The sequence below is a fragment of the Podarcis vaucheri genome (genome assembly GCF_965113315.1).
Source record: "Podarcis vaucheri genome assembly, chromosome: Z".
Classification (NCBI taxonomy): Eukaryota; Metazoa; Chordata; class Lepidosauria; order Squamata; family Lacertidae; genus Podarcis; species Podarcis vaucheri.
The window spans coordinates 31,897,159-31,924,778 of NC_138758.1; the positions used below are offsets into that span (position 1 = coordinate 31,897,159).

General features: G+C 43.3%; 1 long non-coding RNA gene across 1 annotated transcript; it reads left to right on the top strand.

Annotated features, from left to right (window-relative positions):
- Positions 1–1,314: 1,314 nt before the first annotated feature.
- Positions 1,315–23,362, top strand: LOC309524155. The gene is made up of 4 exons (XR_014215822.1): positions 1,315–1,412; positions 19,939–20,396; positions 20,723–20,913; positions 22,951–23,362. It is a non-coding gene; the product is annotated as an uncharacterized lncRNA (long non-coding RNA).
- The last annotated feature ends 4,258 nt before the right edge of the window (positions 23,363–27,620 follow it).

Sequence of the window (27,620 nt, forward strand, 5' to 3'; positions counted from 1 at the left end):
TCTAGTCCAACATCCTGTTCTCACAGTGGCCAACCAGATGCCTTTGGGAAGCCCACAAGCAGGACCTATGCGCAAGAGCACTCTCCCCTTATGTGGTTTCCAGCAACTGGTGTTCAGAAGCACTGCAGTCTGTGACTGTGGAGGCCGAGCCATTGATAGCTCACTTTTCCTCTGTGAATTTGTGTCACCCCCTTTGAAAGCTTTCCAAGTTAAGAACATAGGGGACCGTCTTAAACCCTAGAAATTAATAAATGCTAGGATTCTGATTATTTGGGGTGTAAAGGGAGAAATACAAGCTGCAGAGGAATAAGCTAGGGCTATTAAGAAACAATAGAGGACCTTTGAAGGCCATTGGCAATGATAGAGAGCTGTTCTTCCCCCTTGCCCCAAGGTGTGAACAGAGACAAGGTTGTCAGGGTAGCTAGGTGTGAGGTGACAGGAAGAGACTCCTGAGCAAGGGTTTCTGGGAAGAAGGGCTGGGGTCCATTTTTGGGCTGGTGGCTACAGAGCTGACTGGGAGAGATGTCTTGGGCTCCATGGCTTCACTGCTGTGAGAGACAAGTCCCTCTTGAAATGACCATGTCGTAAGATCTGGAGTCCCTCCATGCAGACTGAAGGAATAAGTAGGTGACCAAACTATATTTCTTAAAGCTACAACAGCCTCCACTGTGTCTTACTTCTCCAAAGGAACACAGGCCCATGGTGGGCTCTTGCCACCACTAGGCAGAGAGAGGGGCATGCACCCAACTTTTGTAAACTAGTAATAGCCCTAGCAGGATAAGGTCAATGGCCAAACTAGTCCAGAATCTTGTTCTCATGGTGGCCAAACAGATGCCTTTAACGGGAAACCAGCAAGCAGGATTCGAGCACAGCTACAACACCCTCCCCTCCTGTGGTTTCCAGCAACAGAGATTCATAAGCATTGGTGCCTCCAACTGCGGAGGCAGAACATAGCCATCATGGCTTGTAGCTATTGATAGCTCTCTCTCTCTGTTATGAATTTCCTAAATTCTACATCCATTCTAATTTGGTGCTCTTCTCTGCCTCTTGCTGGAGTGAGCTCCATAGTTTATCTCTGTGCTGCATGAAGAAGTCCAGCAGTGATGCCCAGGAATGTAAGGACAGGCCCAATGGGAGAGGCTCTTTATAGCTTTCCCGAATTTTCCCTGTCTGTGTGAGTCCTAACCAGTTGAACTTGCAGCTATAGCTACTTGCAGGGTTGTAAGGAAGCTTTTTACTGCTCCTTGTTGCTGAGTCATTGAGGTGGCAACTCCAAGAGCTGTGTGGGAGGTGCTGGCTTATGAAGCCCAAGGACTTCATAAGACTATCCTCAGCAGGTACAGCAGCCTGGCCCCATTGGGGCAACACCAAAGGGGAGATGCCAAAGGTTATAATCTCTTTGAAGTTTGAAGGTAAGGTAACTATTTTATGTTAGGATGATGAGCCCTATGGTTGCGTGATGTTTGTTCATGCCCATACTCAGGGGCAGGCCTGTGCAGGGTGCGGGCAGCCAGCTACACTTGCCCTGAGCCTTGAAGGGCTAAGTTGGCCAGTCACAGACCAGCTGCTTTTCTGTTTGAGTTTATAACTTTATTCTAACAAGACTCCCACCCTGGGCATCAGACAAGCTCTGCATGGGGTTCCAGAACTGGTAAAGGATGAGGCTGATTCAGTCCTATGTGGTTGGTATTCCTGGGTGAGAGACAGGAGAAAGCTTCATTGCTCTGCAAGTGATAGCTGGGTGGACTCTCAAGTGAGTTAGTTAACTGGGGCTTCACGTTGATGGCGTCTCCTTCCTGTTACTTCCTGGAGTGTGATTTTTGTGAGAGCCTAGAGCCTAGATTGGTGTTGGATGGAGGAGAATTTGATAGATGAGCAGAATCCTCTTTTCATAGTGGCCAACCAGGTACCTCAGTGGGAAAATCCTCAAGCAGGGTCTGAGCACAAGAGGGCTCTTCCCTCCTATTGTTTTGGCTGCTGGCATGCAGAAGCATTTCTGCATCTGGCCATGATGGCAGACCAAAGCCATCCTGGCTAGTACAGTGGTACCTCAGGTTAAGAACTTAATTCGTTCTGGAGGTCCGTTCTTAACCTGAAAGTGTTCTTAAGCTGAGGTACCACTTTAGCTAATAGGGCCTCCCGCTGCCGCCACACCGCCACTGCCCAATTTCTGTTCTCATCCTGAAGCAAAGTTCTTAACCCGAGGTACTATTTCTGGGTTAGCGGAGTCTGTAACCTGAAGCGTCTGTAACCTGAAGCATCTGTAACCCGAGGTACCACTGTAATCATCAAAGCCATTCATGAATTTGTCTAATCTCTCTTTTTTTATATAAATATTTTTTATTGAGATTTAAGATCACCCACCAACACCCACCAACACCAGTAAAACATCAACATACTTTATGCTCCGTAGAGCTGTTGACTCCCATCCTTCCCTTCCATCAGTTTTCCTATTCTATTCTATAGTTCACAGTTTCTTTGATTGGATATTACAACATGACATAAGATTTACTTCAATCCTGCCAAAGTTTTCAAATTTGTACAGTTCTCACTTATATAGATCAAAAATTTACACCATTCTTTTTGGTACTTTGTCTCCTTCTGATTGCGAATTCTGTGTGTCAATTTAGCCATCTCAGCGTATTCAACCAGCTTTATCTGCCATTCTCCTATTGTCGGCATCTCCTGTTGCTTCCACTTTTGAGCTATCAGAACTGTAGCTGCTGTTGTTGCGTACAAATATAATCTTTGATCAGTCTTCTTAATATCTTCTCCCACCAAACCTAGCAAAATTTCTTCTGGCTTTTTGGGAAAGCTATACTTTAACATCTTTTTTAACTCGTTATAAATCGATTCCCAGAACTCTTTCAATTTATTACATGACCACCACATATGAAAGAAGTCGCCATCCTTTTCCTTGCATTTCCAGCAAGTTTTACTACTAGTTCTGTACATTTTTGCCAATTTGGTGGGAGTAAGATACCAACGATAGACCATCTTCATAACATTCTCTTTTAAGGCAGAACAAGCGGTGAATTTTATACTCTCATTCCAGAGTTTGGCCCATACATCATAGTCTATGTTGTGTCCTAGATCAATAGCCCATTTTATCATAGCCTCTTTTATAAGTTCGTCTTTTGTATTCCATTCTAATAGGAGATTATACATTTTTGAAAGTAGTTTAGAGTTACTTTCTGTAATGTCTATTTGAAATTTCGATTTTTTTGTCTTCAAATCCTAATTTTTTGTCCTCTTTTAAAACATCATTGACTTGATGGTATTGCAACCATCCTGTCAATTTTCCAGCAATACAATCATAAGGCTTCAATTTCCAACCTTTTTCGGCCTTCATCAGAATCTCCTCATAGGTGGCCCCTCTCCTGAATTTGTCTAATCTCTTAATGTCATGCAATCAGCGGTCATCACTGCCTCCTGTGGGAATGAATGCCTTACCTCAAATCTCAAATTCCTATTATGTGGGGTGGGGCTTACCTACGCCTCTCCCCAATATTTTATTCAAGCTGGCATCCCTGCAGTCTAAGTCAGTCCTGTCCTTAATTTCAATTAGTCTCCTCTAAGTAGGACTAAAATTGGATGCAACTCAATAATTATTTTTGGAAGCTTTTTCAAAGCACTGCACCTTCACTTTTCCTGGTTCGAAAAGACTAATATTTCCATTTATTGCTCCTGTGCACATATTTAAAATACATGATTAAAACTGTGACCTTTTTATCTTCTTTTATACCTTTAGTGAGGGCAAATTACTTGATCCCTATTAGCAAATTCAAAGCAATACCGAAGTGAGATGCAATTCTGCCCCCTTCCCCCCACTTCTTCATCATTGGCAGTGTTTCGGGCAAAGGGTGCCCTGAAGTAACCTAGTTGTTGTCTAATTATATCACGTCTCAGTGGAGTCCTTGGCTTCCAGTAAACTGCACAGATCCAGATGTCTGGAGCCTCTTCAATAATTAAAAGGACAACATGCACACACACACACACACACACAGAGAGAGAGAGAGAGAGAGAGGGAGGAGGGCATAAAGTCTCGCTAAGCCCACCCAAATAGCTCTGCTGGCTATGCAAAAAAATTTTAAACTTGGCAATTTAAGCTTTGCATGTGAGAGAGATGATGAGAATCTAAAATAAGGGAGGACAACATATATTTTAAGTGAAAGAACAGCATGACATGAGCAACACTGGTTAGTTTTCAGCCTGCGGGAACCATTTTAAAATGGACCTGGCCAGAGAAACAAAACAATTTTCAGATTCTAGAGAAAACATGCCTTCTCTATGTACCTTGTCCTCCTCTTTGACATCTACTATAGTCCTTCCTCAGTTTCATTTCATTTATTAAGTTGACTTACCACTCCATACAACTGAAAGGTTCCCCAAAGATAAATAAAACACAAAGTGAGACAACCCTTTAAGAAGGATGTTGACAAACTGGAACATGTGCAGAGGAGAGCAGCCAAGATGATCCAGAGTCTTACAAGACCACAAGCTTAACATGAGTCAACATGTTAAAACAAAAAACAAAACAAAAAAAAAAACAAAAAAATAAATGAGTCAACAGAGTGATGAAGCAGCAAAACCCCTAATGCTATTCAATGCTGCGTATAGTGTCCAAGTCAAGAGAAGTCATAGTTCTGCTCAATTATGCTTTGGTCAAACCACACCTGGAGTACTGTGTCCAGTTCTGGGCATCGCAATTTAAGAAAGATATTGACAAACTGGAACATGTGCAGAGGAGGGCAAACAAGATGATCAAGGGTCTGCAAACCATGCCTTATGAGAAATGATTGGGGGAGCTATGTATAATTAACCTGGATATGAGGAGACTGAAAGAAGATATGATAGTCATTTTCAAATAAGGGCTGCCATAGGGAAGATGGAGCAAGCTTATTTTCTCCTGCTCCAGAGGGTAAAATTTGAACCAATGGCTTCAGGTTACAAGAAAGGAACTTCCGACTAAACATTAGGAAGAGCTTTCTGATGGTAAGAGCTGTTTGATTGTGGAAGTGATGACCTCTGAAGGTGGTAGACTCTCCTTCCTTGGAGGTTCTTAAGCAGTGTTTGGATGGCCATCTGTCACGGATGCTTTAGGTGAGATTCCTGCACTGTAGGGGGTTGGACTAGATGACCCCCAGAATCCCTTTCAACTTTATGATTATATGATTCTTTGATCATAAACCTCCCTGGGTATAGCATTCCTACAGAAAAGTCCCATTCTTGTGTTGCCACCCCACAGACCTCTCAAAACTTTTGTTTGTTATTTGGACTGTATACCAATCCTAAGGTCATTTTTAAGCCATACAGTGTTCCTTTAACAAATATGTATTTGCCTTGTGTGTCCTGAAGGATGTCTTCCTCCTTAATTGAGACATGGGTTGAAACCCAGATACTTACTCCCCTTGCTTTTTGAGGTGTCCTCAGAGGAATACTGAAAAACGTATGCAAGGAAGCAACTCTAAGCTCTTTTTTTGAGGCACTTCCCGCAACAGTGCGAAGTTTGGAATTTCTTATCTCAAAGTATTCCACACTCCCCTGTATTTGCTCGGGTTTCCTAAACCATTAACATTCCAGGGACATATTTTATGACTCATAATCTCTTCATAGTTTCAGAAATAGTCAGTTTCTCTCACAAGGGACCTTACAGTCCTGAAGGGAGGATTGTGAGCCCTTCACAGATCTACTCAATCAGTTTTAGAGAGGCCTAGATGCAGAGTGGAAATCAGAATTTGCTACATTTAAAAATGAAATTAAGGATGAACTAAAGGAATTATCCACTAAGCTAGCAGATCTTACCTCTACAGCTAATGAGGCCATTGAAATAGGTATATGACATCAGGAAGCCACTAAAAATATTATGAAGTCTATAGCAGATGTAAAATAAATGTGCAGTCTCATTTTGATGTTAATAAGAAATACAATATTTGTACTTGTTGAAAATATTAAGATCCTAATGACTAACATCAATAATATAAATACTCACATGATCATTGCTGAGCTGACCATACATGTTAAATGCTTGTCTTGAATGTGTGATACAACACAATGTTTTTCACACCACAACTTTGCATGGGGTTTGGTTACAAAAACCTACCAATGCAAATGCACATCGTAAGACAAGACAGTGTCATCAAAGCAAGCAAGGGTGCCAACTTGAATGAAATATTGGGGGGAAGCCCCGCCCCACATAATCGATCACATGACACAGTGCACACACATCATTTGAATGGCAATGCTCATCAATTTGAGGGGCCCAAGCCCCCTCAAATATTTTATTTGGTGGCAAAGCTCCTACGGCCCCTAGGAGTTGGTTTCTATGAAAGCAAAGAAGTGAATGTTCAAATTGGAATTGGAATTGGAATTGGAAATGCTTGGAAATACTCAGTTCACTGTGCAAGTTTGCAAGCCACTATGCAGAATCGTGTGTGCATTGGATGTGAAATTTTGTTAAGAATTGCAGAAAACATATACAATAGTGTTGGGCCCTAGTCCCCCTTCTGGATTGCCAGGCCCCATAAATTTGTACTCAGCCCTGTACAGGGTCATAGCATGCTGACATTACTCCCTTCTTTGCCCGAAACTGTGGGGGGTGTGATGTTATCAGAACTTTTGGCTCCTTTGCTGGCCTAACAGATTAATCCAGCTTAAACCAACACCTCTCCAACCCTGATATGCATTTGTGTTGCAAGGGCATGGCATAATAGCAGCATCTGTCCCAACCACTGTGCATTAATTAGGAGATGGTGCAGAATGACCTGAGAGCATATTTCAGTCAGCTGGCCTTGACCTATAAAGCATTATGCCTCAACACTGCCTTTTCCCATATGAACCTTCCTCCATGGTCAGAGGAGAGAGGACTCTTGAGCTCAAATCCTGCTTGTGGGTTTCTCACAAGCACTGTGGGATAAATCCAGCCTCGTATAACCTACAAACTTAACTTTAATGCATGAAGAGTTAAGACCATAGCTATCCTGCCAGGCTTAGCTAGGTCAACCCCCCCCCCCACCTTGGGAGGAAGGGCTACAAAACTCGTTATTCCACTTTCCAGCAATATTTCATCATGTGAGGTCTTAGGCCATGTGACTTAAGCCATCTTTATGTTCCTATACAAATAATTTAGAAGCATTTGCCACCTTTGGATCCTAAGTTTTGCTGCCTATTTTTTCTTACTGCTGTATGGAAGAGCACATGAATCTGACCTTTGATGAGATTGCAAGTAGACCATTTAACTTACCAAACGTATGGTCTCTTTCTACATTAAGGGAAGTGGGAAACTCTGGAAAGGAATTAGGAGGGGATATTTTAAAGCTCTAACAGGCCGTATTCCACACTTTGTTTTGCTGCATCTTTTGAGATTTTAAATCTCTGCTGGGGTTCTTTCACCAAAGAGTACTTGTCCCAAACCTGGATCTTGGCATCCAGGGAATCCTCTTTTTATTCTTTAACCAAATTACCAAAACACAAGACACTTTGGGTGGCATAAGGCAGAGCTGTAGCTATGAGGGGCTAGCCGGGTTTTGGGTTTTTTTTTGCCCCGGGTGAAGTATTCAGAGGGGTGCCATTGAGGCTCCCAGCCTGTGTGTATGCAAATGCATAGTTGGTGCCAAAATGGGTCTTTGACCCAGGCAAAATAAAGCCTGCATAAAGGCATATGGTCAGCCACTGTGAGAATAAGATGCTGGACTAGACGGGCCATTGGTCTGATCCAGAAGACTCTTCTTACATTCTCATGCTGAGAGAAACAGACAGAAAGAGAGATAGATTCTCTCTCTCTCCCCATTCTTTCCACATCATTCATCATTTAACTAATTTATGCATCACCCTATAAAAAGGGGGTTCTTGTAAAATGCTGTGGGTGCAGATCGTGTAAGGCAGAGGGCAAATCACATGTTTCTAAATATATTTTTTTTAAAAAATGTAACTTCCTATGATGAAATAAAAGGCAAACCAATGGGATGGCCAGTGTATAGTGCATTGTTTCTCTTGCCTCATTATCATATCATTTCCCCATACATTCCTCCTCCTCCTCCCCATATCATTTTCTGAACTCATGATTGGGACAGAACCTGGCTGGCATGTTCATCAAAGCACACACTTTGTTCCAAGAAACCAATCAGCCAACAATCTTTTCCAGGAGACTCATCCTCCTTGCTCATCCTGAAGCATGAGATCCAACCATGTTCTGAAACTTTGACATTACCCGTAATAACTGGGACTGACGGTTGTGGGGGTGTGAGAGCTGGTACAAATTACCAGGCTCCACTGGTTGGAAGGGGCCCCAGAGCCTGACTCTCTTGCACAAGTTTTATGCAGCTCTTAATGAAATACGTATATCATCTTCAATGCATGTGCAATTTTGAATAATGGCATGCAAACATGTGCCGTGAACCAAGCATTCCTGACTCTCTGCAAAAAAATCTGTTCCTGCGCTTTGCCAGTATGATGGTGCAGTCTCATCTTGTTATGAGCATTTGTATGCTTTCACAAGCAAATCCAGTGTGAATGCAAAAAAAATGGTTGTGTGAATGTGAATGCAAAAAAATGGTTGTGTGATGCAACTTTGCTGTATAATACTGCATGTGTGTGAAGGGTGTGTGAAAGGTAATGTACTTAGCTCAGGGTAGCAAAGCACAGACAGATTTACAAATGTGTGTTTGTGTTTGTGTGTGTGTGTGAGAGAGAGGGGGGGGGGGGGAGAGACATAGTCCAGAGGTGTCCTCCTGTTAAGCTGCAATGAATTGTAGTGAATTGCTTTGAAGTAATTTCAGCACCAGGTGGGGGGGGGGAATAATCTCAAGGCCCCCCCCCCCGTCCTATCTTGTATTTTGCAAGAACAAAGGTGGCAACTCTAGGTGTCTCTTGTAGTGTGGTTTTGCTTTTCATGCTGCATTTCTATTCTTAGCTGTAATAGTATCTCGTGAAATAAAGATTGGAGTATAAGTAGAGATGCAACATTTGTAGCTATGGGGAAAACCTTGTTTTAACCGCCTACCCCACCCATTAACATTTTCTTTGGGAGGAAATGAAATTGTTTGGGGGGAAATGCAATATTCTTTTTTTTTTTAAAGTCCTCTTTACATATCAAAAGTCACTTTGCTACATTAAGGACATAAAATGCATTATGTATAATATGATTACCATAGAATTATCAGGCCTGGCATTTTAAAAGTACAATTTATTCAGACAATAATTACAAACTGAATTTATTTTTTATTTTGTTGCAAATGGAGCTATATGCACAAGCTTCTTCCTTTTCACATGTCGGCTCATTTCTTGACTGGATGTATTTCTAGACTGACTCATCTTTATTTTCATACGCTGTACCATGAAGGAATCGAAAGCAGTCAAGAAACAGGCAGAGGCAGAGGCTGTGTTGCGCAAAAACCTTACCACCATCTTGCAGAAGGGACATGCAGTCCCAGAACTGCATTCCTTGACCTGAAAACATGTATGTAAAAATGTCATCTGTTGACATTTGGTACTTGCCTTTCCCACACCAAGTTACAAATATAGGTTGGGGGACACCTGGCTTGACAGCAATACAGGGATCTTTGTAGATCACAATCTTAAGATGAGTCAATATTGCTAATGCAGTTCTGCGCTGCATGTGTGCAGCAACTGATAGTGTAGCAAGAGCAGAAGATCATCCTTTTCAAATTCTTTTAATAATACTGGGCTTTGAGGTGCTTATTTGTGAAGTTAAGATTTCAGGCTACAGTTTCTAAACTATGCTAAGTATTTCAGATATTTTCTCTAAAGTAAAATTCCCCAATGAAGAGAGGTTGTAGCATTTGGGACACTTCCGTTTAGAGAAAAGATGAAAAGGAGACATGATAAAAGTTTATAAAATGATGCATGGCCTGGAGAAAGTAGACACATAAATTTTTCCCCTCTCCCTCTTATAACAGGGCATCTCATGAAGCTGAAAGTGGGGAGATTCAGGACAGATAAATAAAAGCCCTTCTTCACGCAGTGCTAAACAGAGATTCCCTCTCTATGAACACCAAAGTAAGGAACTTAACAAGGGATTTCCATGAATAAGGAGAAGAAAAAGAGATTTTGAAATATGCTGTCAGCTAAGCAAGTGAGCTGAAGTTTAATTTGTTGGATTCAGGCTTCTTGGTGTTTAATAAGCCTTTGAGGGTACAACTGCATCATGTGCAAATGCATGTAAGAACAGAGCCCAAAGGAGCTAGTTACACTGTGGAACTCACTCCCCCAGGAGGCAGAGATTGCCACCAACTTGGATGGCTTAGAAAGAGGATTAGACAAATTCATGGAGGAGGAGAGGGCCATGGAGGGTTGCTAGCCATGATGGCTATGCTCTGCCTCTCTGGCTGGAGGCAGTGATGTTTCCAAATACCAATTGACGGGATCCTGCTTGTGGGTTTTTCTGGTTGTCCACTGTAAGAATAGGATGTTGGACTAGATGGGTCATTGACCTATCCAGCAAGCTCTTCTTATGTTCTTATGAGTCTGTGTAATGCTTAATCTCCTCCCCACCCCTGCAAAAAAACCATAGTTGTGAATTATTACTGTTTTGCAAGTCAAACATTAAAGAAGTGCTCAATGATGTTATTATCTCCTGCTTTCAATGCTCAAAATGCATTTGGAATTTGAGAAAAGAATATATATGGGGGGGAGGTTTGGGAGGTTTTCTGTTTGCCTTGAGTGTTAAGTTGTGGGTGAACATATCAGACGACACAGCGATTCTTCAAACAGCTCTTGTTTATTCACAGGCCAGGATAGAACTGAACTGAAGGCCTCAGCCAGCCTGCTTATATAGAGCTCCAGTACCACGTAAATGTAACAACTTTCTAAAACTAGCCAATCACTGAAAGTCACTTTCGATCCCTTATTTGCATAACTATCTACAGTATCCCGCTGCTGGCCCAGGGTGAGAACTTCAGTACATAACATTGAGGATGAATTATCTGGGATTTGAAAATCTGTTCCTCCAACAGCTGATCAAGATCCTTACAACATTGTATGGCAGAAAAGAACTATAGGAATGGTACCTAAAAAGCTTGTATGTTCTGCAGCTTGGTAGCTATCTCTGTGTGTATATTCAAATATAAGCTTGCTATGGATAGTGGCCAGAGCAATGACATAGAGAGAGCTGCCTAGTTAGCAATAAATGTCAAGATGTCACTGAATGAACACATAATTCCCTTGTCTTCCTTTTCTCAAAAAGAGCATTGAACATCAGCCAAGAAAATGAGTCTTTGGTGGGAAAGAGTGAATGTGAAACTAAAAATGAGAGAGCAGCTTTTGCCCTGAGTAAATAATATTTTTAAAAAATAAAATAAAAAATTAACAAACCAGTAAAAAAAGGGTGCAAATATCAGAAAAAGAAAGAAAATAAATAATTAGAAATTTAAACAATAAAGCATCGCAGCCTGGAAGGACAAAAGTACAAAGATATACGGCACAGCTCCAAAAAGATGCTAAAGCAATAAAAAGGGATAGTAAAAGTTATACAAAGATTTATCTTTACAAATAATAAAGGTATATAGAAACAAAAATGTTCTCCACCTGTCCTGTGAGTTCCATCATTACTGAAAATAAAGGTTCTATATCGAGTGCCACAACCCCAGAGTCATCCGCGACTGGACCTAATGGTCAGGGGTCCATTTACCTTTACCTTTATAGTCTTAAATGAACTAGACCTTTGCACATACTGGTGACACTGAGTGACCATGTGCCTCAATATTTGTAAAGGAAATATAATTGTGTGTGTATGTAGGCCTTTCCTGGCCCTCATGTTCATTGACAGAGCGCCTATAAGTGTGCCCGCACCCCCATTCCACCCCCGTTCGGCCTTCTTCTGGGTCCAAAACAATCTGCGCACCAGCAATTGCATGTCAATTGGATGTGTTTAAAATGGTCTCCGTGTGTCTGTGTAGGGGAGGGTGTCATTTGAACTCTGCCCTTTAGATACTAGTAGTTTGTCAGGTATCTTTTCATGGAGGGCAAATTGCCAATATTCTGTTTGTTATGTATTAAAGTTCTCACCCTGGCCACCAGGAGTATCATGTATATAGTTTTCACTCAGGTCCACGTCAGTTAGTTTAGGTGAGAAACCCTGGGTTGTTGTTGCTACAATGTTGACAGCCGGCTGCCTATAAAAGCAGGCCGGCTGAGCTGTTGCTGTTCAGTTCTGTTCTGGCCTCTGAATAAACAAGAGCTGTTTGAAGAATCGCTGTGCCATCTGATATGTTCACCCACAACTTAACACTGCTTGTTGTCTCCAAATTTCTGAAACCCTTCATACACTTTCCCCTTGACAATAAAGCAGTGAGGCTAGATAATAGTACTCTTCTAGGTTTGAGGGGGTGGGTGCGTGTTAGTCTGGTTGATGCCCTGAGTCCCTTCCAGTTCTCTGGATCCTGTACTGAGTGAGATTAGAATCTGACAAGAGGAGTAGAACAATTTTCTTTGCGGGGCAATGATTGTAGCTGGCCAGTTAGAGGTCCTCATCAGCATCCCAAAAGGATGAGCCAGGTCCCAAGAGCTATAACAGAGTGATGGGGCCCTCCAGGCTAATGGGTGGGCCTTTCCTCCACCCTTGTCACTTAGCTGCTATTTATTTGGGAGAACAAGAACTAGTGTGATGTGTGTGAGCTGAGCTGGAAGCAGGCTGGAAGCCAGAGACACAGAGACCTTGCTCTGTGCTGGATCTAAAACTGTGACTAATGGAGAAGCATGATCTGTTGCACAGGAGCCAACTGACGTGGCTGCTTGGGCACCCACAATAATATAATTGTGGAGGCTGGGCACATGAGAAAAGCCATCAGGCAGCAGCGGTGCTGCCTCTGAGAGAGAAACAACTCAGCTCTGTCCTCCACAGCCAGCAAGCAAGGCACCCTTTTCTTGAGAGTAGGGCTCGGACGCAGAGGCAGAGTCTCTGGCTACAGAGAGGAGGAGGAAGAAGAGCCGCTGCTGGCAGCAACAACGTGGACGTGCAACCTCACAAACATACACCTGCACATAGAATGTGTGATGTCACACACACTATGTGTAAGTGTGCGCATGTGATGTTGCACTACTGCGTTGCGGCAGTGGGCACCCACAATCCTGAGGGCAATATGGCACCCCTGATCTGTTGGGGTGCTAATGCTGTGAGCACCTCCATCTTAGGCTCAGGTTATATATGTGTGTGCAACTAAAACCATATATCCTAAAGATACCACATTCCCTGCATTCCAAGGAAACTGGGTAAGTGCTTGGGACCCCTGGAGTCTCTTGGTGCTCAGAGATTGGGATGGCACATAACAAAGGCCTTGAGGGGAGACTGATGTGATTAAGGTTAGTTGTGACTATGTTGATCTGAAGGGCTTGAAAAAGAAAACAAATGAATTAAGTTGCAATAAGGATGTGGAAACACAAAGCAAAAGAACCAAAAACTACATGAGCAAGTGTATATTTATTTACTTAAACATCAACAGCTAACAGCTAGATGTAAAAACAGGTGTGAAAATCCAAAATCACAAAACACACAAACACTTTTCCAAACCAGTAAGAAAACAGCAAACAAAGAATCAGCAACTAGTTCTGGAAATGGCAGTCAGATTTCTTACAGGTGCTGATATAAAAAGGGCTTGGAGGACTGGAGTAAATATTTGAACTATTTGAAAAGCAATTGTAATAAACAGATTACGTGAGTAGGACTGCAAGAAGTTTTGTAAGGAGGACTGTGCGAAATATTTCAATGAAGACTATGAAGAGAATTATTACCTAAGGATGATTAAAAGTAATAGAAAAATTAAGAAATGTAGATAAAGTGATAAAGATTGAAAAATCTTCAGATGTGGCAGATGGAAGTCCAAAACATTGTACAAGATAAGAAAATATGTTAAATGATTCTTGGAAATGATATGTTTAAAAATTGATAGAGAGAGAGAGAGAGAGAGAGAGAAAGGGCTTGATGCAGAGATATCAGGAAACCATCTCCCGCGTGGTTAGGGCCATCTACATCTACAAAAACTAAATTGCAGCTGCTTCTAACAAGTCAGCTTCAGATGTACTGGGGCAAGAGGATGCTTTGAGAACAGCAACCTGCTGGCAACTGGAGACTTTTGCAGGTCCTCCAGATATCCCACCACCTTCAGCCTGGACCCACATTTCCTTGGATTCACATTTCCTTGCCTCCTCCCTCTCTTGGCTGCTCACTAACTTCTGGGTCAATTTGTCTGAACAGAAAACAACAATATTAATTGTCTTCTGCCATTTCTCATAATTTTTAAATGTATTTTTGTTTGTTCTGTGTTCCCATTATAATCTGGATATGAATAAGCAATATGCAAAAATAATATTTTAAGTGTACCAAGAGCAATAATTTAATTAGTGTAACTAGAACACTTTAAATCATCCCATCAAATTAATGAAGTGTGAGCTGGAAATGCAAATGGTATGAACTTCTGTGACATGGCTTGGATTTGCTGTTTGCTAAGTGGCTTTGATATTCTAAGTAGAATACAGGACCCTCATGCCACTGATGGAGATTATTCTGATACTACAGAAGCTATGGTGCTCCAGAATGAGAAGCCTGATCTAGTCCAATGAATTTGTTGCACCCTGACTCCCTAAAAGAGACATGTGAGTGTTTCATTGCATGCCCAGATGTGCCCCACCCCCTGGGAGCCAGGCCTCAATTAGGGAAAACACAGACAACATATTTTGGGATTAAAATTGGCCACAACTTCATTGAATTTCAGATGTAGGAAACCTTGGCTTTGGCATTGGGCATGTATCCCTCTCAGTCCCGTGTTGGGGTCTGAGGCAAGATAGGATCAGTCAGGAATATGGGAACACTGCAAAATGTGCATTTACACAGCTGGCCCCCTTTTCCACATTGCCGAGGGGAATCCTATGGCCCAACATTGTGTGCTTGTGGACAGAGACTTTCCTCACTAACCCTTGAAAGGGGACTCTGATATCACTGCCGCAAAAGGGGTGAGTCACCACATCACTCCTTGTAGGATTAAAGGCTTCTGCCCAAGGCCTAAAACTGCCACCCGAGACAGCGAAATCACTGTCTCACCACCAAGACTGCCTACAGCTGAACCCAAAAAGCCTCAAAAGTCTCCCAACCAGTTCTCAAGGCCCTGTTTCACATCGCACAACCAGTGCTCATTCCCCAATGGGGTCAGGTGTACACCATCAGGACTAAAAGCGTTGAGCTTAACGGTTTAATGTCCGAGTGCTTGGTCACCCGGTCACCAAAACACAGAGTTGCATTACAAATTGCCCTGTTGATTTTTGCAATGTCGTAATTGGACCTGAAGGCTACAAAGCCTTTCCAGAGCAAACAGGGAGGAAGCTCCAACAAAAGAATGCTAGTATTAGGACATATTGTCCGAATTATTCAAATGTCTTTGATCAATGACTTGATTAGGTTGATACTCTTTTGGGCCACCGGGTCATTCTCATCCAGATGAACCAGCAGGGCATCTGGGGGGCCATGAGCCGTGATCGCTCATTGTAACTGTGGCAGGAGAGCATTCCAAAGCATCCCTCACTGACCCATTCAGTATAAGCGGACTCTTGGGTGGATGCTCAGGTGTTTGTCCCAATGATTCGCAGCTGCCCTGTGGACAATACCGTGGCCGATCATCCAAATGCACTTGCTGGAAATATCTGGAAAATGAAGAGGAATCTGTAAGTGGAAGCTGACCAGGGCAGATGTAACCTTTGTAAGCCTTAGAGCGCCAGCTGCCCATCACCTTGATGCGGTCTGGATCCAAGCCCCAGGCCGCAGCGAATGTGGTAGCCCCGATGTGGAAGGAGTGCCCAGAGAAAGGCCTAGGGTTGCCCCCACATGCCAAGATGACCTTCCACAATACAGAAGTAAACTGGTGCCTGGACAGAGGGCGGGCATTCACGTGACTCAAGAGTGGGCCGCCTATATCAGGCCTCACTTTCAAGAACCTATGGGTGTCACAGACTGGGCAAGGGCTGTTGTGAGGCGAAGGGGCTAATGTCAGGATGGTGCCTCAGTGTGACTGATCTGTCTTGGGAGAATGAATTCTAATTTTTAAACAATCCCTGCAGAATGTACTGTGGTACCTCGGGTTAAGTACTTAATTTGTTTGGGAGGTCCATTCTTAACCTGAAACTGTTCTTAACCTGAAGCACCACTTTAGCTAATGGGGCCTCCTGCTGCCGCTGGGCCACCAGAGCAGGATTTCTGTTCTCATCCTGAAGCAAAGTTCTTAACCCGAGGTACTATTTCTGGGTTAGCGTAGTCTGTAACCTGAAGTATATGTAACCTGAAGCGTATGTAACCTGAGGTAATATCTGTAATATCCTTAATACCCAAGCCTGCATGAGGTGAAATCGCCAAGCCTCCAGTGCATTCACCAATGCACAGAGCCCCCCAAAAGCCAATGAATATGCGGCTTGGAGTAGCTGAACCTCCAAACTGGACCAACAAACACTGCACAACTTGCCCCAAATCAGCCGCAGGGTCTTGAAAGTAACAGGCTTCCGTGAAGCAGGTAATGCTGTGTGCACGCGACACCAGCCCGCAATTAGCTTTTTTATGTGGAATGTATTGCAGATGGAAACATTTGCTAAAATAAGATATGGCTGCCCTGTGGAGACTCAGGGTCTTGATCATGGGTAGGCAAACTAAGGCCCAGGGGCCAGATCTGGCACCATCGCCTTCTCAATTTGGCCTGTGGATGGCCCAGGAATCAGTGTGTTTTTACATGAGTAGAATGTGTATTTTTATTTAAAACGCATCTCTGGTTTATTTGTGGGGCATAGGAATTCGTTTATTTCTTCCCTTCAAAATATAGTCCGGCCCCCCACAAGGTCTGAGGGACAGTGGACTGTCCCCCTGCTGAAAAAGTTTGCTGACCCCTGGTCTTGATGGTCAAGCCTTTTTGCTTGAGAAAAACCATGTATTTTAGCACGTCAGACTCCCTAGCAGAGTGCCTGTGAGACGAGCAGAACTGGTATCATCTAGTCTGTCCCCAGAAAACCCATAACAATAGAAATGCACTTATTTAATTTAATGAATTAATATCCTGCTTTAAAGTTATATTTAGATGTATTCAGCATTTGGAGTGTCCTGCCTTTCTCCCATCACCTGCATCCAGTATACCTGAAGGAGCATCTCCACCCCCATCGTTCAGCCCAGACACTGAGGTCCAGCTCCGAGGACCTTCTGGCGGTTCCCTCACTGCGAGAAGTGAGGTTACAGGGAACCAGGCAGAGGACCTTCTCACTAGTGGCACCTGCCCTGTGGAACTCCCTCCTACCAGAGGTCAAAGAGAAAAACTACCAGACTTTTAGAAAACATCTGAAGGCAGGCCTGTTTAGGGAAGCTTTTAATGTTTGAAGTTTTATACTGTTTTTAATGTTCTGTTGAAAGCCGCCCAGAGTGGCTAGGGAAACCCAGCCAGATGGGTGGGGAATGAATGAATGAATAACTATGAAACTTACTCCCATGGGAAGCTAGGATGGCCACCAATTTGGATGGCTTTAAAGCAGGAGTAGACAAATTAATGGAAAAGAGGGCTATTGATGGCTACTAGTCAGTATGGCTATGATCTTTCTCTATGGTTGGAGGCAGCAGTGCTTCTGAATCCATCACTGGAAACTGTGGGTGAGGAGAGGGCTCTTGTGCTTGATTCCTGCTTGCTGGTTTCCCACAGGCATCTGTTTGGCCACTGCGAGATCAGGATGCTGGACTAGATGGGGCACTTGCCTGATCCAGAAGGCTCTTCTTATGTTCTTAGTAAAACATAATCTAAAATGACACTCTTGTAAAAAAATATTTAGTTCACAAGGGATAGAGCAATACGCGTGCCAGAACATACCAAAAGCAAAACAAACCCTAAACCCTTGAGTATTTCAAATATAAACAGAAAGATTACTTTGGGTTTTTATAAAGCCTGCTCATTTTTTTTGGCTGGAAACAAGGAGAGACAGAGCTCTAAACCACTTCTTGCCTATAAAAGCTGGCACTGATAAATTGAGAGAAACACTTCCTTCCAATATGTGTGTTTTTAGGGCCCACTTTATTTTTATGATTGCAGGGTGTTTCAAGTTGTTCATTTAAATATTGTATTTTAATGTATATCCACCATGGGACCTTAGGGTGAAGAAGTGTTGTGTAGTGGTTAGAGTGCCAAACTACGACTGGGAGTGCAGGATTCAAATCCTCACTCTACTATGAAGTTCCCTAGATGAGCTTGGGCCAGTTGCTGCCTCTTAGCCTACTCCATGTATTCAATGTTTTCGTTCAAGTAGAGCTTTCCAGAAGAAAGTGTAGCCTCCATTTTCTTCCTTCAGTTGTCCCTTTCTTTGAGTTTCTCGAAGCACTGTAATATCAATATTAAAACATCACAATTCTTTTGCAATGATGGCTGTCCTGAATTCAGGATGCTCAGTACCTGTGTTATCCAACAAAGTCTATATTCCATGTTCAAAAGTTCAATTGTCTTTTATGACTGCTGGGTGCTGACCCCACGGGGTGTGCTAACCCAGTCAAGAAAAATGGGGGGGGGGAGCAGACTATGTTTAGGGCACCTTTTCTAGCCCCTCCCCCTTTTCAGGGTGAGCAGTGTGTATGCTAAAAAGGGCTGCTCAGTCATGAATATAGCTATCAAGCTGCTCACCTCATTCCTTGAGTCAGAACAACTGAATCTGTATTCACTGCCCATGTGCCGGTTTATGACTAGGGGCTTCCATATTTCATGGTCCTGCCCGCATTACCATTGCCAATCACCATGGGACTTTGGGGGGCTTGGGATGGGTTTTTAAAAGATGCCTGTGCGTGAATTTGTTTTATGTGTGTAGATCAGTGTGTGCTGACCATGACACAGTCTTTGCAGTAAGGCTCTATTCCGATGGCATGAGTATCATGACTATTGGTAGATTCTTATCTGCTGCAGCCTTCATCCGCCTTCACAGTCGTTGTAACATGCCACTTGTTATCTTCTGCCTGTTCTGCTGTTGTGGACTTCTTGGATCCTTATTTGCCTAGCTCCTTCCCTTTGACCTTACCGCCTTGGGTGACCCTGCTGAGAGTCCAAGGCTTCCAACAGCTTCTCTCCAGCAAGTAAGGGCCCTTGATCACCCTACATATGAATAGGAAGACTTTTGGCAGTCACTGAGCTAGCTGGATCTAAACAAAATGCACATCTATATACAGTGGTACCTTGGGTTACATATGTTTCAGGTTACATACGCTTCAGGTTACATATGCTTCAGGTTACAGACTACACTAACCCAGAAATAGTGCTTCAGGTTAAGAACTTTGCTTCAGGATAAGAACAGAAATTGGGCTCCGCCGGCGCGGCGGCAGCAGGAGGCCCCATTAGCTAAAGTGGTGCTTCAGGTTAAGAACAGTTTCAGGGTAAGAACGGACCTCCGGAATGAATTAAATACTTAACCCGAGGTACCACTGTAGCTGATTTTGCCATTATTATCAGCAACTACAATTTTCACCACTATTGGCAGGTTGTGATATTAGGAAGGCACTGTACATCAATCTGGGGAGCAACATTAAAAAAAAATATTCCAGCCCCCAGTGAATAGGTAAAACAGCCTCTTTTACAATTTGCACATTGTTAAAATCAACAATGGCATCTCAACTGCTAATTATTTAAACAAGACTTTGTTTTGGATGGGATAGGGGAAGTGGACAGCAGAACAGAATTTCACTTGCCTGAGGATTTCTTTTACTTTTGACTGGAAATACGATATTGTAAGCAGCTCGCTAAATATCAGAAGCCAGAGAGAGAGATTTGAAAAATGCCCAAATGGTGGGATGCAAGCTGCTTGCCCTCTTTTTCATCGCTTGCAAAATCAGGATAAATAATTTAAATCTGTACAGATTATTCATTGTTTTAAATCAGAACGTGCACTTCATTAACACACCAGCTGCCCATCTACTCTGACATCCTCTTTCTACAGAGCCCAGCCAGATGCCTGTGGGAAACCAGCGAGCAGGATTCAAACGCAAGAACAGTCTTCTCCCATCCTGTGGATTCCAGCAACTGGTATCTAGCAGCATTTTGCCACAGACTTTGAAGGCAGAGCTGAGCTATCAAGGCTAGCAGCCGTTGAACGTCCTCTGTGTCATGAATTCATCTAAACGTTTTTTAAATATATCCACATTGGTGGCCATCACTGCCTCCTGTGGGAGCCAGTTCCATAGTTGCTGCGTGGATAACTTTCTTTTATCTGTCCTGAATCTTCCTACATTTAGCTTCATTGGATGTCCATGGTTCTTCTGTTACAAGAGGAGAAAAAGATTTTTTCTACTCACCTTCTCCATTCTGTGCATAATTTTATAAACTTCCATCCTGCTACCTCTTACTTGAATTTTCTTTAAACAATGAAGTTCTTGACTCCGTAACCTTTCCTCACAGGTGAGTCACTCCATCCCCTTTAACATTTTGGATGCCCTCTTCTGAACCTTTTCTGACTATACAATATCCTTTTTGAGCCAAGGTGATCAGGACAGTACATAATAATCCCAAACTAAGGAGTTTCTGTAGAGCTACAGCAGTTTTGTAGAGGGAGAAGCAAAGGGAGGAATTCTACCCTACTGTGAGCGTCACATGGTTGGCCATTGTTGAAAATAGAGTGCTGGATCAGGTTGAACCTTTATTCTAATCCTGCATGACTCTTATGTTCTGCTGGAACAAATCCAATAAAGCAGCACACACTTTTTTTTTTTACCCTTCTCTTGTAGCTGTTGCTTGAAGTAGACAGCTTGATGTGCAGAGATCCGCATGGCATGCATTTCAGACCCCATGTTAACATTTCACAAGCTGGCCAGAGGTGTCCTGTTCTCATCCTGTGGAGGAGACCACAGAGCAAAGCAGTAAATATGGCTTGGTTGTTTTAGTACCAAGGATAGATCCTGGAGAACCACTTGCTCGGGTATGTACTGGAAGTAAACTGGACCTTTTCCATACTTTAATTCCATTCCATTAAAATCATTGTGATTTTTAGTTATGATGATGATGATTGATTAAAATTATTAGTTGCTTTTCCCCACGGCAGCTGAAACCAACTTACAATATTTTAAGCCCAAAACAAACACAGACATTAAAAACATCATAAAAAATCTAAAAGACAATTCTATTTTTTTAAATAGAAACATCAGCTTTGGAATACTCAGCTTTATGTTGAACAATAAAAATATCTCCTTATATTTGAAAGCTGAAGTGCTAAGTATGTGCATATTACCTATGGTGTGTTATGGAACAAAGAACTAGACTAGATAGGTATTGGGTGAGGTATTGGGTCCTTGTGTCAAATTTCATGGTGTCAGCTTATTCCTTTAAGTTTACGGAGATGGGCAGAATTTTAATGGCTGGAAGCTGTGGTGGGTGGCAGGGTGAAAATCTGTAAAAGCAGGAAATGATATATAATGAATTGAAAAAAATGTTTAAAAGTACATTTCCAAAAAAAAAACCAGAGTCCTTTTTGTTGGGGATAATTCAGAGGGAAATTCCCAGGTGTCAAAAAAGACTATTTATATACGCTACTACTGCGGCCCGTGTTTTGTTAGCCCCCAAATGGAAAATGAGCAAGGTTCCAACCAAAGAAGAATGGCAACATAAACTGTTGGAATACGCGCAGCTTGCAGACTTAACATATAGAATATGAGAACAAGAAGAATGCACGTTTAAAGAAGACTGGAAAATGTTTACTGAATATATGGGTAAAAATTGTGTTCGTTTAAAAACGCTGGTAGCATTAACATTAATTCAACGGTGTAAATAAGTTTTGATGGATGTAACAATGGATTAATGAATGGCTTAGTTCATGTAAAATATATATAGTTTGCAAAATGAACCATGGAAAGAGAAGAAGGGCAGTCATTGATTTAATTTTGTTTAAATGAATATTTTGAAATGTAATTTAGAATATATATATCCATATATATCCATATCTATCTATCTATCTATCTATCTATCTATCTATCTATCTATCTATCATCTATCTATCTATCTATCTATCATCTATCTATCATCTATCTATCTATCTATCTATCATCTATCTATCTATCTATCTATCTATCTATCTATCTATATCTATCTATCTATCTATCTATCTATACATATGAGAGAAAATCTGTAAAAGCGAGGTTTGCAAAGCTACTAGGAGCATCCACTAGGAGGGCCAAATCCAGACTATGATGAGGCAAGTGGCTACTTTTCTGAGAAGGAACCAGTTTTTACAGACAGACTTAAGAACTTGGAAAACACAAGGTTTGTATATTTCTTATTCATAACAAGGTAGCTCATCACATATTAGGGATTCAAAAGGGAAAATAAAAGAAAACTGAGGTGCTTCTTGCATAAGGGAACAGTTGGAAGGGTTCAACTACTTGGTATTGATCGATCCCTGTGTCCCCTTCAACTTTTAGATGTCAAGCCTTCTAGAATCAGTGGCTAAGATGACAGTCATCTTGATCTAGAATTTTGTCTAGGGAATGGAGTTCCAGTGCATGTGATTCTCGTTTCTGTCAAAACCAACTCCTGCCAATCAAGCCTGTGCAGAGCTTGTCTGAGGCCCGGGCCAGAGTTTTGTTAGAATGAAGTTATAAACTCAAACAAAAAGGGGGAAAGCAGCAGCTGGTCCCTGGTGGGGACCCCTACCTGGCTTAGCCCTCTGAGGCCTGGGGCAAGGGTACCCAGCTTCCCTGTCCTTGCATGGGCCTGTTGCCAATAATGGACAAAGTCTGCTGCACATGGGCTGTACGTGAGACTATTTTTAAGAGCAAACATTGCCATCTGCAAATTGAGCCTTTCTTCCCCTCACTGTTGTGGAGAAGGGGATATTGCTCTTGTGCTTGAATCCTGCTTTTTGGCCTCTCACAGGGGCATCTGGTCAATGACTGTGAGAACAGGATGCTGGACTAGATGGGCTATTGGCCTGCTCTCACCATCTCTTCTGTTGTTCTCACAGAAACCATGGGAGGGAAGAGTTGCTGTTGTGCTCAGCTTTGGTCAATTCACCACTGTGTGCTAACCACAGAGGCCACTTAGCTATTCTGCAGTTTCTCTTGGAAGGTAGTGTGAGATTTGGAACAGGTGAGTGATGCCTACAGTGGCCTGGAGGGCCCAAAGTGGGCATGGATAGGAAAACAGAGAGACCAGAACAAGACGTACCCTGGCTGCATTTGGTTCATATTATTTGCCTCTAATGGTTTTTCATTGCCTCGTTGCTGTCAGAGTCACACAATGGCTTGAAGAATTATGAGTGAGTGGTAATGACTGTCCTTGAGCTAATGAGGCTTAATTACTTCAAATTTGCAAAGTGCTTTGATACATGCTCTCGAAATGTAAGGAGCTGACATGCTCCAGCGTGTCTGCGTCTCCGTCTTCTCTCACTACTTTGAGTTGGCCCAGCTAGGAGGAAGAGTATCCCATTAAACTAGAGTGAATATTGATGCAGGTTTCGGGGAACAGTATGCATGATGCCCTGAGTCCCTTCCAACTCTGGGGTTCCCGTATTTGAGGTGGGTGAAAAAGGTATGAGAACAAGCTCAACAAACCAGTCCCTTTTGTCTAGGCAATAGCTGTGGCTGAGTAGTTAAGCGCCAGGATCAGCATCCCAAAAGGATGAGCTGGGCTGCAAGAGCTATGACTCTTGGGGTCCTCCGGCTGATGGTAGAATGACAATTGGATAGCAGTTAGTTGTGTGAGAGCTGAGCTGGAAGCAGGCTGGAAGCTGGAAACACAGAGAGACCTGCTTGCTCTGTGCTGGATCCAAAGCTATGACTAATGGAGGAGTTCTCATTGGGTGTTAATGCTGTGAGCCCCTCTGTCTGATGCTCAGGCTGTATATATGTACAAATAAAACCACGTATCCTAAAGACATCACAGGTTCTGCTGATCTTCATTCCAAGGAACCCCTGGAGTATTTCACCACTTGGAAACCGGGGCGGCTTGTAAAAATATTATCGACAGAGGTGAACATGTGTCAATAGGGAGGAGAAGAGCTCCTTCTGCCTAGCAAATGTCTGTAGGACAAGGGAGGGGAAACTTAGAGAAAATCAGAACAAGTCCACTCAAACCAGGGGCAGTTCAGCCACACAGGGAGGTGGATTACTTCAAGGCCAGGAGAGTGCTATTAATGGCTACTAGCCACAATGGCCATGCTATGCCTTCATGGTCACAGGTAGCCATTTTTTCTGAATACCAGTTCCTGGAAGTCACAGTGATAGAGAGGGCTCTTGTGCTCAGATCCTGCTTATGTGCTTCCCATAAGGGGTTAGACTAGATGAGCCATTGGCCTGATCCAGCAGGCTCTTATATTCTTATGACATTCAAGTCCAGGGTCTGGTGCTGATTTTTGGGAGGCTAGCACTCAGCATAATAGCTGGGGCCATACAGCCACCCAGAAGCTTAAGGAGTCTCAGATCCAGCCTGAGGTGACTTGTTAATTGCAAGATCTAAGTGAGAAACACATGAATTTAACCCAATTCTACCTCTTTGTTTATACCTCCATCCTATCCCCTAACCCAGAGGTTTTCAATCTTTTTGAGTCCATGGCTCCCTTGACCAGCTACGTTCTTTCTGCGGCACCCCTGTTGAACTCAGAAGCCCAGTTATGTCACCCCTTGCCTGCAGAGCTAGCAGCCTCTCACCCTTTCCTCAACACCCTCCCTTGTGGAGGGTTCCTTCAGCCTCCTCTCCTTTCCCCTCTCCTTGGGAGTTCTACAGGCAGCCACTGCCACTGCCCCTTATCTCTGAGCTGCCCCCCTGCCCCAAAGAAAGCTCACACTGTTTCCCACAGGGGCCTGGGAAGAGGATGCCTCCAGCCTTAGAGTCCCAATGGAGACTTGCCAAAGGTGAACATGAGGCCAGCAATGGGCGCTGCCGGGCCTGCGTGGCAGAAAGGCTTCCCCTCAGCACTGGGCACTCAGCTTCCAGGCAGGCTTCAGACACAGCAAGCACAACAAAGTCCAGTGCAGCACCTGCCTACCCAGCCTCCCACTTGTCTGTCCATTCCCAACAGCAAGGACTGGTAAATACACTGGCTGGGCTCCCTCGCCCACTTGCTTGCTTATTCAGCTCCTGGCAGCCAGCACCCCCGGCCAGCCCCAGAGGCACCATTCGCCTGGGGAGCTTCTAGCCAGGGCTGCTGCAACAAACAGTTGTGCAAGCCTTTGGGAGGCAGAGACCTGAGAGGGCGTCAGCGGAGAGAGGGAAAGAGGGACAGAGGCCAGGGTTGCCCGCGGCACCCCTGACTATCATTCAAGGCAGCCCACGGTGCCATGACACACTGGTTGAAAACTGCTGCCCAAACCCATTACTTAGCTCTGGAGGCAGGTTCACTGTTGTGTTAGGAACTCATTCTAGAACTGTAGCATTATTGCTGTCATTATTTTACAGAGCTTGCAAAGATGCCAGGTGCTTTTAAGCCACATCAAAGACTTTTCCTTTACCAGGAGGCATTTGTGTGTTCTCTAACAGTTTAAAATCACATGCTTAAAGCTAGTCAAATGCAGAAATAAAACCTTTCCCAAAGTCCCAAATGGATGCTGAAAAGCCAGAGTGACAGATATTTATAATAAGAGTATGGAGAACAATGGAGGAGGAGGGACAGAGCTAAATGACGTGGGCTACAGTTTTGGGGCAAACTTTGGATTTGTCACAGTACTTGTTTAAATACCATTATTGTGCTGCTTTGTTAGAAAAGAAAGCAAAACAAAACAGGCACTGAAAACTCTAGGCAGGGAAATTACAAAAAGTAGGGATGAAAGGTTAATGAATCAACAGAGAGGAAAGCATTCCTGAATCTCTAATTAAGGGTGGTCTTTTTCATCTTTCAGGAAGGAATTTGGGTCCATGTGTATAAGAGAGAAATGTTCTAATCTAGAGCTGGTTTCTTTCATGGCATTGTTATTGCCTAATTATTTCTAAGTGTAAGCATCTGTTCTTCATCCTTCATTTGCCCTGTAATGGGTTTAGTCTAACCCAGGGATTCCCAAATATGTTCTGTGAGCTTCGTTCAGGTGGTCCATGGCAGCAACACCACATAACAGCATGGTTATGTCCAGGTGTTGTGTTTCTTTTCAGGGGGAACTCGTGGGAACTTGGGTCTGGCCCCTCTCAGGTGGGTGCCATTGCCAGTCTAAGAGAATGAGGGAGGTGTTCAAGGTGAGTTCCAGCACTTCTTTTTCTAGAAAAACAGCACTGGTTAGATCTTTGTGTGTGTGAACAGCAGGAGGTCAGCTGCTTCTCCATCACTCTTGGGAGCTGATGATCAGCCTCTTCACTCCAGCAGTTTCCCACAACTGGGATTCAGATGCCTTTCTGCCTCCAGCTGCAGAGGCAGAGCATAGCCATCAATAGGCTTCTCCCTCCACGAATTTGTCCATCCAAATTAAAGCCATCCAAGCTAGCGGCCATCATTGCCTCCTGAGGGAGCAAGTTCCACAGTTTAACTCTGCACTGCTTGAAGAAGTCGTTTTTAAAATCTGCCATGAAGCTTCCAACATTCAGCTTCTCTGGATGTCCACAAACTTTAGTGTTCTGAGAGGCAGGGGGATTTTTCCTCTATTCGCTTTCTCCTAGGGACGCAGGTGGTGCTGTGGTCTAAACCTCTGAGCCTCTTGGGTTTGCCAATCAGAAGACTGGGGGTTTGAATCCCCGTGACGGGGTGAGCTCCCGTGGCTCAGTCCCAGCTCCTGCCAACCTAGAAGTTCGAAAGCACACCAAAAAGTGCAAGTAGATAAATAGGTACCCCTCCGGCAGGAAGGTAAATGGCATTTCCATGCGCTGCTCTGGTTCGCCAGAAAATGGCTTAGTCATGCTGGCCACATAATCCGAAAAAACTGTCTGAAGACAAACGTTGGCTCCCTTGGCCAGTAAAGTGAGATGAGCACCGCAACCCCAGAGTCGTCTGCAACTGGACTTAACTGTCAGGGGTCCTTTACCTTTACCTTTTTATGCCATGCATAATTTTATAAACCTATCCTTTGGATGCCACACTGACTTCATTCTCCACCTCAAGATCACCAAGGGGAGGAAATGGAAACATACTAAACTATTGCAGTCAGGGGTACCTTTACCCTTTTAAACTATTGGGGTGGGGTCTGGTATTACCACCCAAGGCTCTTTTATGTTTTTATTCTCTTGCTCTTGGGTCCCACTTGAGGGTTTCTCTTTGGTGCATCTGGTCAGCCAAAAATGAGAACAGGATGCTGAACAAGATGGGCTACTGGCCTGATCCTGCAGGCTTTTCATATGCCCCTCCCCCGAGCTATTTCTCTAGTTACTTAATGAACAACCAGACATATCAGCAGCAACAGTTGAGGCAAAACGGTTTGTTGTTGTTGTTTTAAAAAATAAATCTTGCCATAGATATACCTGCAGCTAATGGTGGGGAAAATGTTTTACATATTCATTAGCAATTTTAATTTCAGTGCTAATTAGTGCATAGCAAGGTAAGGAAGCAAATGGATCAAAATGCACGAGAGTTACAGGGGTTTTTTGTGGGTTGTTTTTTTTGTTGGCATTCTAATGGGTAAATACAATTTCCTATTCATTATTTCTCCATGTTCTGCATCCTGCCTGAATAATTTCAATGGTTATTGATAATTGCCATTGCAGAGATATGAAAACCCA